Source organism: Schistocerca gregaria, chromosome 2, assembly GCF_023897955.1.
Source record: "Schistocerca gregaria isolate iqSchGreg1 chromosome 2, iqSchGreg1.2, whole genome shotgun sequence".
Taxonomy (NCBI): Eukaryota; Metazoa; Arthropoda; class Insecta; order Orthoptera; family Acrididae; genus Schistocerca; species Schistocerca gregaria.
In genome coordinates this window covers 943,483,306-943,497,217 of record NC_064921.1, presented here as the reverse complement: position 1 = coordinate 943,497,217, position 13,912 = coordinate 943,483,306, and the positions used below count along the sequence as shown (strand labels likewise).

The following is a 13,912-nucleotide window of genomic DNA, read 5'->3' as shown; positions in this document are numbered from 1 at the left end:
CCTCTCATATTTAGTTGTATGGGTAGCTACATTTTATGTTCAGTGCGTCATTAGGAAGCTTTTCGTCATCATTAGGGAGTCTAGAGTTGTCCAGTGAAAAACTAAATACACTATGTAACATTACTGTCCTGGTTATATTGCTGGTATTCTTTCATAATGCTAAACTTTTGAAGTCTCATTCTCTGAAATTGGTGGTGGACATGACATAATTGATTTAAACTAGATGTTACTTCACATTACTTAGCGCCAAAACACACAATTCTATAACTATTTTATAGTTCAAATAAACCAAGTCAGCTACTACACTTAATGAAATCTAGAACAGTGGCAGGTTCTTCCCATAGCGAAGTTGTCATCCAAGTCCACAAAAAAGGAAATCTACAGAAAATAGCATTTGAAAGAACTTTTTCACACAAGCTTTACTAACACTTAAACACAGAAAAGTTATATGAAAAACTACAGACAGATTTTCCAAACAAGTTCTGTAAGTAATCACACTGAGTGACTGTAACAGTAAGATCTGCTCATTAGTGGCTTTGACATTGAAATGGGGAATGGATGAGTGCACTCTATGAATTTTTACATTAAGATGTTAAGATGAAAATAGTAATGATGACTCTGCCATAGAGAATTCACTGTGACGATTACTAGGACCTAAATTCCTATTGCTGTATAAAGAGAACAAGTTCGAAATTAATGGAAATAAAATTATGGGGAAACAAGTAATAATTTGGTTTATCTATGTGATACATGGCTGGGAAACAAAAAACGTTGAGCGGATTATTATATTCATATCATGTGCACAGCCATGCGAATTTATGAATCCTCTTGTAAATTTAACAGGATAGTAGTCAATTAATTGTCAAATTACTCTGATAACCAAAGCTATTTTCTAGTTTAGAAAAATTACAGCAAGAAAATTATAACTACAGCTATCACTTTATAAACATACTTAAAGGTCCAAATAATAATATTATTTTCTGGATGTAACATTTTAGTTAATTACTTTTCACAAATAATAAATTATTTACTGAAAGACTGAAATGAGGGCTTTCAATTAAATTAAGTCATTCTGGAAATAAACAATTGTTAGCTCACAATACATTCCTGAGCATATGGTTTCTGAATAAAGCAAATTACAGATTTCTCTTAAAAGAACACGTACAGTGTTGGCATTAGCAGAACTCAGGTAAACTGATGAATAATGAATTTTACTGAAACATCACCGAAATACGAATTTTGGTGCTTTACGTAAATATGGTACATCTACTACCTGCGTAATAGAAAAAAGAAATAAGAAAGTTATTGGAGGAGTAGACTTACTTGCTAAGTTTCAGGTTCCTCATCCGTACAAACGAAGCATGTGTTCTGCTGCCCCCACCTCAAAAAAGTGAGTCTACAGTTCTCAAAGCCAAACTGGTGCATGTCAATCATTGTTTATGAAGCTACTGTTGATTGCTTTAGCACTGCAGGTACTCTAGCTGGATTATGAAAACCTAGCAAAATTTGGGATATCTTTAACCCAGCACACAGCTGCAAATTTCTGAGGGAACACATAATAAAAAAATAAAAGGCTTTAAAATAATAATAGAGCAGTTCAGGTACAGTGACTGGCGTCACTATTTTCAACCAAACAACTGGTTTTGTTGTTATAACCAGTGCTCCAATTGTGATGGTATGCCATACCGATACCTCTGGTAAGTCACAGTACGGGTACTACTACTTTTTTGCAAATCAAGCACTGGTCATAACTGTTACTACTTCTACTTGTTTTATTTCTTCAACATCATGTCACATCCAAAAGTCAAACCAAACTGAACATATTTAGAAGAAATTGTAAATAAGTGTTCATTTTCATAGACCACTATCTACCCTCACAGACTGATCAATTCGAAGTTACAAGCAGAGGAGAGGTGATGTGTGGAAAGAATCAAAGAAAAAGAACCAAACACCTGACAAATAAGAAACGGTGTATCACTGGCTCAATGTGTTACAATTGGCTCATTATACCTTATTCTAAACATATAGACAGTGAATATTTGATGAAGTTCAAGTTGCAGTTTGGCAGAAATATTCATATGTCACTAATAGAGATTACATTCACACCTAATACAGCTTATGTCTAATAGTTCAGAGTAGGTGAATAAATTTTGAATAATTGAATATATTGTAACAAAACATTCAACATTCCATGCAGAACCTCTCACACACACACACACACACACACACACACACACACACACACACACACACACACACACACAATGTAACATTACACAATGATTCTGAAATTACTTTCTGTGGGCAGGGATGGGAGCAGGGATTGTGAACAACACACATATAAAATGGGACAATAAAACATGTGTAATAGACACAAGTCGTTTTGTAAGAAACAAATTTATTTTATTGCAGTTGTTTTTAACATGTCATACTACAAAATCACATTCGTTGCAACAATAACTCCAACACAAGAGATACAAGTGTCATCCACTTCAATAAACATTTTATGACAGTGGGTTTTCACAGTGGAATATAAACCATTTAATTTTCTTAAAGTGTATCTATGATACTACTATAGACAGTGACATGACATTAATATATTACCAGACACATCAATTTGCCACACATGGTAAAATAAAAATAATGATCTTGGGCACTGGCTGAGGCCTATCCCTAGTAACCATAACAAAAAAAATAGGGTGGTGAAAGGAAGCGTTTGGTTGTGCAATCCTGTAGTCATTCTGTTGTGGTTTTGCAATGTGCTTCTGAAAATAAATCAAAGATATATTGAATGAATTATTGAATGTTTTTTGATAGAACCTGGTAGTAATGGAAAGAACATATGTAAGTACAATAACATCACTACATGTCAAATTAGAAAAGAATTAAGTACTTACTGTTTAGTAACATGAATTTTGTATGTAGAATACACCATTCTGTCGCCTATGAGGTGCAAATCAATCTCAAATGAAGTACCTAGGAGTAAAAACTCCTACATTTGAGCACATATTAAGTTGTCAAATGCTGGAACATATAATCAGCTAATCTGATCATGTATTGCATTCACATTGCAACTGGGCAGCTGAAGATAGCGATGCTACAGATTTACTGACAGTTATTATGTAGGTGCGTATTTAAGGCATTAAGCGTTCTAACAGCACCTTCACATTACATACATTTACTAATGTGGGTTGACAGAAATAAACCATCACAATTTGAAAAGAATAGAAATTTCTTTTACACATTCATCATATGCTGTACATCCCACCAAGAAGGTGAACCTACAGGGCTAAGAAACAAATGAAGGTAAACATTAATAAAAGACAACAAAACATTGCATAAGTTGTACACTATATTAACAAGAAACTATCACAATACTGCTTAATAATAGTTCTGTTTATGCCAGTTAAATGTGTTCTAGCGAATTCGAAAGAAAGCTGCTGGTAATTCAGTTATATTAGGTAGCTGCAGGCTGTCTTATCAGAAACTAATATTTACTTTATTACTCAAGTACTGTTTAAGATTTTCCTTCGACTTGCCTGAGATAACTAATTACTTGTTGTATGTTAAATAGGAGCTCCTCAAATATCTTCATACCATAGTACATAACTTTGTTAAATCCTAGTTAAGGATGCAAAGTTTACACAAAAGTTATATTTCTGTCCTGTATTGATAGTATAGATCAAAGTCCAGCTTGAACTGATTTTTCACAACCACACTACCCCTTGACTAAAATAACTCTGTGATTGTGGCAGTGGTTAGGAGTCAGCCAACAGATGACTGACTTTTTAGGCACCACAAACGTTTCTCAGCCACAGTCCGATGGACAAGAAGGTGGCAGCCAACTGTTGCCCTAATCACCATCCCCACTGATGTGCTTGCTGCTGCTGCTGACAATGACAACAATAAAAGTAATCTGAACGTATGTTTTGCTCTATTTGCATTGCATGTGCAGCTCTTTCTCGTTCTAAGTATGTGGAATGAAGTGCTTAACAAACAATCCTGCGCCACCATAGCTGTCTGTCAACCAAGAGGCTATTTTAATAAAAAATTAGAAGAAAACGTAATAATAGTTTATCACAAAGTCTGCCGAAGGTTCACAAAAGCGTTTAACAATAGCCACAAAAATTTTCTATTATTTTCCACTAATATAATGTGAGAGGTGCAAAAATTTTAAAACTTTCCAGATATTACTATCAGCCACCTTTTGTATTTTTTTCAATCTTTATTTACCAAGACCAGTTTTGAATCGCTATCATCAGATGGGGCATATTTATAGCATGTTTGCAGCATTGTTGGAGTTGTGCAATGGTGTGAACTGTACATACTTCTCACCACATTTGGTGCATATATGTTTCGTTCTCCTGCCATAACTACAAGAGTTACAAGAATGCTGCAAATATGTAATAAATATGTACCATCTGATGATAAATCCCTTGTCAGTTTAAAACAAGTCATGGTAAATAGAAACTGAAGAATAAAGCCAAAGGCATCTGGATGATGTAAAACCTTACACAAATTTAAATCTGAACTGAAATTGATTCTTCTGGCAACTTCTGCTCTGAAAAAGGATATTAACAAAAACATGGTAGTATAAAAGACTAGAATGATTGCTTGTGCTATAAGCTGGCTGATAATCTGTAAATCGCCAGTATGTAGCCATAAACACAAAAAACACACAGAGTGTAAAACCAATGTCATCTACACCATTTTGATAGAAAGAGACCAATGGTCCTTGGAACACAGTTTTATTTTTAACTAATCAAAACACACACAAACTATATCCAAAGAACAAAATCATTTCATATAAAGTGATCTACTTCTCAATTATGAACATCTACTTCTACAAGGTTACTTAGCGATTCACACTTAAGTGTCTGGCAGAGAGTTCATAGAACCATTTTCATAGTACTTCTCTACCATTCCACTCTCGAATGGCGTGTAGGAAAAAGGAACTCCTAAATCTTTCTGTTCGGGCTCTGATTTCTCTTATTTTATTATGATGATCATTTCTCCCAATGTAGGTGGGTGTCAACAAAATATTTTCGGAATCGGAAAAGAAAGTTGGTGATTGAAATTTCACAAATAGGTCTCACTGCAAAGAAAACAGTGGCACTCTCGCCCCTGTTGGGCGATAACACAAAACGAGCTGCCCTTCTTTGCACTTTTTCGATGTCCTCCTCCAATCCTACCTAGTAAGGACCCCACACCGCCCAGCAATATTCCAGCAGAGGACAGACAAGTGCAATACAGACTGCCTCTTTGGTGGGTTTGTCGCATCTTGTAGGTGTTCTGCCAACAATGTGCAGTCTTTGTTTGGCCTTCCCGACAGTATTATCTATGTGGTCTTTCCAATTTAAGTTGCTCATAATTGTAATTCCTAGGTATTTAGTCGAATTGACAACCCTTAGATTTGTGCAATTTATTGTATACCCAAAATTTATTTTAGTACCCATGTGGATGACCAGGCACTTTTCTTTGTTTAGTGCCAATTGCCGCTTTTCACACCATACAGAAATTCTCTCGAGATCATTTTGTAATTGGAATTGATTGTCTGATGATTTTACTAAATGGTAAACTACAGTGTCATCGGCAAACAATCTAAGGGGGCTGCTCAGATTATCACCTACATCATTTATGTAAATGAGGAACAGCAGAGGGCCTATGACACTATTTTGCAGAACGCCAGATATCACTTCTGTTCTACTCGATGATTTACCGTCTATCACTACAAACTGTGACCTCTCTTAGAAGAAACCACTAATCCAGGCACACAAATCAGACGTTACTCCATATGCATGCAATTTGATTAATAGTCGCTTGTGAGGAATCTTATCAAAAACCTTATGGAAATCTAGGTATATGGAATCGATCTGAGATCCCTTGTCGACACACTCATTACTTCATGGGAATAAAGAGCTAGCTGTGTTGCACAAGAACGATATTTTCTGAATCTGTGTTGGTTATGTATCAGTAAGTCATTTTTTCAAGGTGATTCATTATGTTCAAGTACAGTATATGCTCCAAAATCCTACTGCAAATTGAGGTCAGTGATATGGGTCTGTAATTCAATGGGTTACTCCTATTTCCTTTCTTGAATATTAATGTGACCTGTGCTACTTTCTAGCCTTTAGGAACAGACCTTTCATCAAATGAGCGGTTGTATTTTATTGCCAAGAAAGGCACTACTGTGTCTGCATATTCTGAAAGGAGCCTGATTGGTATACCATCTGGACTGAAAGACTTGCCTTTCTTAAGTGATTTGAGTTGTTTCGCAACATCTAAGATATCTACTTTTATGTCACCCATGCTAATAGCTATTCTGGTTTCAAATTCTGGAATATTTACTTTGTCGTCTTTCGTGAAGGAATTACGGAAAACTGTATTTAGTAACTCCACTTCAGTGGCACCATCATCGGTAACATTTCCATCGCTCTCGCACAGCAACAGTATTGACTATTTTTTGCCACTGGTGTATTTTACATACAACCAGAATCTTTTTGGTTTTTCTACCATATTTTGAGAAAAAAGCTCGAAAGCTCAAAAGAAAAAAACAATTAAAACATCTTGCATTGATATCCACACTAAATTTCGAGCTTCTGTGAAACTTAGCCACTCTGGTGGGTTTTGCGTTCTTTTGAATTTGGCATGCTTTTTTCGTTGCTTCTGTAACAGTGTTCTGACGTGTTTTGTGTACCGTGGTGGATCAGTCCCATCTCTTATTAACCTATGTGGTATGACTCTATCTATTGCTGCCAATACTGTATCTTTGAATTTGAGTCTTATCTGGTCTACACTTACATAATTGGCTTGGAAGAAATGGAGACTCTCTCTTCAGAAGGCATCAAGCGAAGTTTTATCTGCAGTTTTCAATACATATATTTTGCGCTTATTTTTAGTTGTTTTGGTTGATACAGTTTTGAGCCTCGCTGCAATGACCTTGTGTTCACTAATCCCTGTATCTGTCATGATGCTCTCTACTAGATCAGGATTATTTGTGGCTAAGAGGTCAAGTGTGTTTTCGCAACCATTTACAATTCGTGTGGGCTCATGAACTAATTTTTCAAAGTAATTCTCAAAGAAAGCATATAGTACAAATTCGGAAGATGTTTTGTGTCTACCACCGGCTTTGAACATGTATTTTCGCCAACATATCGACAGTAGATTGAAGTCTCCACTAATTATAGCTGTACGAGCGCGGTACTTATTTGTAATGAGATTCAAGTTTTCTTTGAACCGTTCAGCTATTATATCAGCTACCGTTCAGCTATTATATCAGCTGAGTCGGGGGGTCGGTAAAAGGAGCCAATTATTATTTTGGTACGGCTGTTGAGTATAACCTCTACCCAGAGTAATTCGCAGGAACTATCTATTTCAACTTCACTACAAGATAAACTACTACCGAACAGACACAAATACACCATCAACTACTTTATTTAATCTATCCTTTCTGAACACGGTTTGTCCTCTGTAAAAATTTCAGCAGAATTTATCTCCGGCTTTAGCCAGCTTTCTGTTCCTATAACTATTTCAGCTTCAGTGCTTTCTATCAGTACTTGAAGCTCTGGTACTTTTCCAACACAGCTACGACAATTTACAACTACAATACCGACTGTTGCTTGGTCGATTCTCGTCGTTTCTTTGCTCTGTACCCTTTGAGTCTGGAGCCCGTTTTGATCTTTCCTGAGACTGTCTAACGTAAAAAACCGCCCAGTCCATGCCACACAGCCTCCTCTGTGTAGTGGACACCTGACATATTTAGCAGAACCCGAAACCCCACCACCCTAGACGCAAGTCGAGGAATCTGCAGCCTACATGGTCGCAGAACCACCTGAGCCTCTGATGCAGACCCTCCACTCGGCTCTGTACCAAAGGTCTACAATCGGTCCTGTCGACGATGCTGCAGATAGTGAGCTCTGCCTTCATCTCGCTAGCAATACTGGCAGTCTTCACCAAATCCGATAGCTGCCAGAAACCAGAGAGAATCTCTTCTGATCCATAGCAACACACATCATTAGTGCCGACATGAGCCACCATCTGCAGTAGGCTGCACGCTGTACCCTTCATGGCAACCGGAAGGATCCATTCCATATCTTGGATGACTCCCCCCAGTATGCACAAGGAGTGCACATTGGCTTTCTTCCCGTCCTTAGCTGCCATATCCCTAAGGGGCTCCATCACCCGCCTAACATTGGAGCTCCCATTGACAAATAATCACACCCTCTGTGCTTGTCCGGACCTCTCAGGAAGACCAACCTCTGCCGCAACAGGCGAGGCTGCACGTGCTGGCTCAGAAGTACTTACAGCAGTGGGCAGTACCTCAAACTTGTTTCGGAGGTGTAAGGGTACAGCCTTGTGGCTAGGACCAACTTTCGTCTTCTGCCCAGGGATTCGCGACCCCGCTACAGTTCGCCAGTCACCGTTAGGCAAGTGTCGACTGGCAGGGACGTCCGAATCCGAGGGCGCAGTGGCATCAAAGATCCCAGGCGGTGCTACAGGTTCCAGAGGCGCCAAAGCGCTCACCTCAGGTGTCCCAATGTCACCACGGCCCAGGGCAACAGCCTCGAGCCTGTCCACCACGCCAACACTGCTTCCAGCTGTTTACGGATGGTAGTCAATTCCCCCTGAATCCTTACACAACAGGCACAGTTCCTATCCATCCCTAACAATTTTTTTCCTCTCTTTTATCTCATAAGCCGTTCAAAACAAATAGATGACTGACGACTACCTGAATTTACACTAAACAGGTACTAAAACGCAATGCTACAACTCTGAATACGCCCGAAATTTGTGAAATAAACTATGAAAGTACCCAAAAACATGCAAAGAAACTAAGAATTAAACTAAGAAAGAAATAAGTGAGCTAAGAGTGCGATTTGCTGCTGGCTGCTGCTTATCCAACCGCAGCAGGGAGCTCACTCATTGGCGTAAAGTCATGACTCCACCTGCCTGTTTTGACTAGTAATGCCATCAACATAGTATACAATATTTCAGGCACATGCAATATGGTGACCACGACATCACTCATTACACCTGTGGCCAAACATAAATATCATGTGAACTATTTAACTCCGACAATATAATGAAACTAAGAGGACAAACTAAGTAAACGACAGTAAGAATAATGACATCACTGCAAAACAAATATTCGCCCAAAAATCAAGCACAGAAAATCCTCAAAATTTAACAACAAAATTACAAAAATGAAAGCTATTGATGTTGTAAATTTCACGTGACCTATATATCTCAAGTTGTATACATGGAAGAACCCTGGAGATACTAAAAGGTATCAGATAGATTATACAATGGTAAGACAGCGATTTAGGAACAAGGTTTTAAATTGTAAGACATTTCCAGGGGCAGATGTGGACTATGACCAAAATCTATTGGTTATGACCTGTAGATTAAAACTGAAGAAACTGCAAAAAGACAGGAATTTAAGGAGATGGGATCTGGATAAACTGACTAAACCAGAGGTTGTACAGAGTTTCAGGGAGAGCGTAAGGGAAAAATTGGCAGCAGTGGGGGAAAGAAGTACAGTAGAAGAAGAATGGGTAGCTCTGAGGGATGAAGTAGCGAAGGCAGCAGAGGATCAAGTAGGTAAAAAGACGAGGGCTAGTAGAAATCCTTGGGTAACGGAAGAAATATTGAATTTAATTGATGAAAGGAGAAAATATAAAAATGCAGTAAATGAACCAGGCAAAAAGGAATACAAACGTCTCAAAAATGAGATCGATAGGAAGTGCAAAATGGCCAAGCAAGCATGGCTAGAGGACAAATGTAAGGATGTAGAGGCTTATCTCACTAGGAGTAAGATAGATACTGCCTACAGGAAAATTAAAGAGACCTTTGGAGATAAGAGAACCACTTGTATGAATATCAAGAGCTCAGATGGAAACCCAGTTCTAAGCAAAGAAGGGAAAACAGAAAGGTGGAAGGAGTATATAGAGGGTCTATACAAGGGCGATCTACTTCAGGACAATATTACAGAAATGGAAGAGGATGTAGATGAAGATGAAATGGGAGATACGATACTGCGTGAAGAGTTTTACAGGGCACTGAAAGATCTGAGTCGAAACAAGACCCCCGGAGTAGACAACATTCCATTGGAACTACTGACATCCTTGGGAGAGGCAGTCCTGACAAAACTCTACGATCTGGTGAGCAAGATGTATGAAACATGCGAAATATCCTCAGACTTCAAGAAGAATATAATAATTCCAATCCCAAAGAAAGCAGGTGTTGACAGATGGAACACGTGAGGCAATACTGACCTTAGGACTTATCTTAGAAGAAAGATTAAGGAAAGGCAAAACTACGTTTCTAGCATTTGTAGACTTAGAGAAAGCTTTTGACAATGTTGATAGGAATACTGTCTTTCAAATTCTAAAGGTGGCAGGGGTAAAATACAGGGAGCGAAAGGCTATTTACAATTTGTACAGAAACCAGATGGCAGTTATAAGAGTCGAGGGACATGAAAGGGAAGAAATGGTTGGGAAGGGAGTGAGACAGGGTTGTAGCCTTTCACCAATGTTATTTAATCTGTATATTGAGCAAGCAGTAAAGAAAAAAAAAGAAAAATTAGGAGTAGGTATTAAAATCCATGGAGAAAAAATAAAAACTTTGAGGTTCGCCGATGACATTGTAATTCTGTCAGAGACAGCAAAGGACTTTGAAGAGCAGTTGAATGGAATGGACAGTGTCTTGAGAGGAGTATATATGATGAACATCAATAAAAGCAAAACGAGGATAATGGAATGTAGTCGAATAAAGTCGGGTGATGCTGAGGGAATTAGATTAGGAAATGAGACACTTAAAGTAGTAAAGGTGTTTTGCTATTTGGGGAGCAAAATAACTGATGATTTTGAAGTAGAGAGGATATAAAATGTAGACTGGCAATGGCAAGGAAAGCGTTTCTGAAGAAGAGAAATTTGTTAACATCGAGTATAGATTTAAGTGTCAGGAAATCTTTTCTGAAAATATTTGTATGGGGTGTAGCCATGTATGGAAGTGAAACATGGACAATAAATAGTTTGGACAAGAAGAGAATAGGAGCTTTGGAAATGTGGTGCTACAGAAGAATGCTGAAGATTAGATGGGTAGATCGCATAACAAATGAGGAAGTGTTGAATAGGATTGGGGAGAAGAGAAGTTTGTGGCACAACTTGACTAGAAGAAGGGATCGGTTGTGTAGGACATGTTCTGAGGCATCAAGGGATCACCAATTTGGTATTGGAGGGCAGCGTGGAGGGTAAAAATCGTAGAGGGAGACCAAGAGATGAATAAATTAAGCAGATTCAGAAGGATGTAGGTTGCAGTAGGTAGTGGCAGATGAAGGAGCTTGCACAGGATAGAGTAGCATGGAGAGCTGCATCAAACCAGTCTCAGGACTGAAGACCGCAACAACAACAACATATATCTCAAATGAAGGCCTCAGTACCAGTAACCCACACAGAACTCAAAAACTCTACGCAATTTTCACTTGACCTACATAGCTCCAACAATGCCTCGATGCTGGGAACCAACAACTTTAAAACGTGGTGTTGCAAATATCACTTCACCCACATAGCTCAAGCAAAGCCCTAGATACCACACTTTCACTTACTCTATCTAAACCAAAGTTCTCAGTACAATAAACCAAACCACACTCACATGATTTATATCAGAAATGTATCCTCACCAACAATGGTGCATCAGTACCCATGACACCTACCAATAACAATCCAATGATTACCAAACACTAACAAGGAAATCCCGAAAATTCGTCAATACTTTCATCACCACCAATTTCAATATACAGAAATAACTTTGCACATTGCAACAAACAATGAGCTACTCATAAATACCTGTATCTTCTCCACCCTGAAGAAAAGACTAAAATATTAAACCTTGACCACAAGAAACACATGGCACTAATATTTCCAAACATAACAATGAATCCATCAGCCAAAATATGCAAATTCAAAGTAACTCAACAAAAAGCCAGCACAATTTTTTTCAGTAGCAACCTGAAACATTCAATTAATGTCAAACAAGTCACTAACAAACATCCAGCATAACAGAGAGCCACCAAATACTACAACACACAATCTACAAACACAAACACTCAAAAACATCAAGTCTCAACATGACATTCCATGTCAAAACAGATGGGTTTTGCATCAACACCTGACCCTGTACAAATAACGCCATGTTGGCATCAGGCAGGAAATAGTGATCAGGCAATGACTGAAAATTTGCAAGAAAACAGGACTAAATTATCAAGAAAGAAACTTAATTACTGTTGGAACATTTGATCAGAGTTTACTTCTTTTTGGTACAACCCAAAAAGTCTAGTACTGCCTGCTTTGCAGTTAGGAGATCTTTCTCACTGTACTGGCCCACAAACAGCACTGACTGCATAGTTTTATTCAATCCGCCCTATACCACTTTCTTTCCAAGCAGCGCATCTAAGATGTAAAATTATCCATTCTAACATTGAAATTCTAATACTTACATTCTGAACCATCTACTCCCTAATGGTACTTATGATTAATAATGAGGAGTGCATTTACTAGACACTGATTTGATTCACAAATTTTCTGAATGCCAGGCGAGCCAGTCATATGAATCCGACCTGCTATTTTAGCATCTTGTTTTGCAGATGCAACTTTCCCACAGTATCTCCAGTTTTGCTGCATTTCTTTTCCTGTTTTAGCGAGTTTCATCGCTATATAACAATAAGTGACTAAAAATAATGCTCAACTCCATTACTTAACGTCTCAACATGCCTAAACGAGAGTTACCTTTGAAGAAGCCTTCCAACAGCCATTACAACAATACTAATTTGCTTACAACACAGCTATGAAACTAAATCTGCCGTTTATAACGTTCATGAGTACAACACTGCAAATGCAGAATGAGTACATACGTCACAATATTAAATAAATACTATAACTTTATATTCTATGGAAAAATGCGATATTCTAACCACAATCATTTTAACCGATCAGCTTGCTTGCCTACCAGAATGCCAATATTTATTACGTTTCCTGTTATCTCTCTGGCAATTTTGCGTTTCAATTTTCGTCTCTTAGAAATCACAATAGCACAAAGCTTATTACTGAGTCACTTCAACAGTTCCATGCAGCACCTACCAACTCGACGAAAACAATAAGAAACACAGATCATTCTGCTCGCCAAAAATTTTCGTCTTCAAAGATAATACTCGCAACGCCTTCAACTCATGGAGATAAAAATAAGAGGAGTTGTCATGACTTCACAAACGTGAAGCTGACCCAAGTAAAGATCCGCCATATTAGCTACCCCAAAGCATTCGCTTCTGGTAGTTTGATTCCGTGAAATTCGTGAAGTGTTTTGATAAAAAAAAATGCCGGCTTGCGTCGCTTACTGCTGTACTAATCGTTCTCATTGTAGTCTAAAGTTTAAACAAATCACATTTCATTCGTAAATGGGCTTATAGTTGAAATTCTGGTGCACTGTGAAGTTTTACAGTATGGTTTTATTTCTGTGATTTGACTTTAGATTTTCTATCAATCCAACGCAAAGAGCTCTCTGGAGGTGAGCAATACACTTGGTTTTCATTATTTGGTTATTCCCAAACAACTGAAAAGTCCTGGCAAGAAATATCCTGGAAATGGGTGCTAATGTTTTAAAAAGCGATAATTTAATATAAAAGTAATGTAACTACATGTAGTTAATTAAATCTTGAGTAAAATGTGCGGAACACCTGCTACAGTGGTTAAATTATAAGTACATAAAGGGTTACATATTTGCTAAAGCAAAGTTCCCTATGTCCAGGCTATTTAGATCATTACATTAATAACTGTGTTGTCGTGTTACCCAGTAATTTGCTGTTATATGCCACACTGAATGTCACTTGGTAGGTACAATTTAAAAACAAAAAGATGTG

The 13,912-nt window shown here is 37.9% G+C and overlaps 1 long non-coding RNA gene across 2 annotated transcripts; it reads right to left on the bottom strand.

Moving 5' to 3' along the window:
* Nucleotides 1-2,411: 2,411 nt before the first annotated feature.
* LOC126335393 (uncharacterized) lies at nt 2,412-13,196 on the bottom strand. Of its 2 annotated transcripts, none has more exons than XR_007564866.1 (3): nt 13,137-13,196; nt 2,898-3,289; nt 2,412-2,765 (listed from the first exon to the last, which is right to left on the bottom strand). It is a non-coding gene; the product is annotated as an uncharacterized LOC126335393 (long non-coding RNA). The 2 variants fall into 2 exon arrangements; XR_007564865.1 differs by lacking the exon at nt 13,137-13,196 and adding an exon at nt 13,006-13,128.
* Nucleotides 13,197-13,912: the final 716 nt, after the last annotated feature.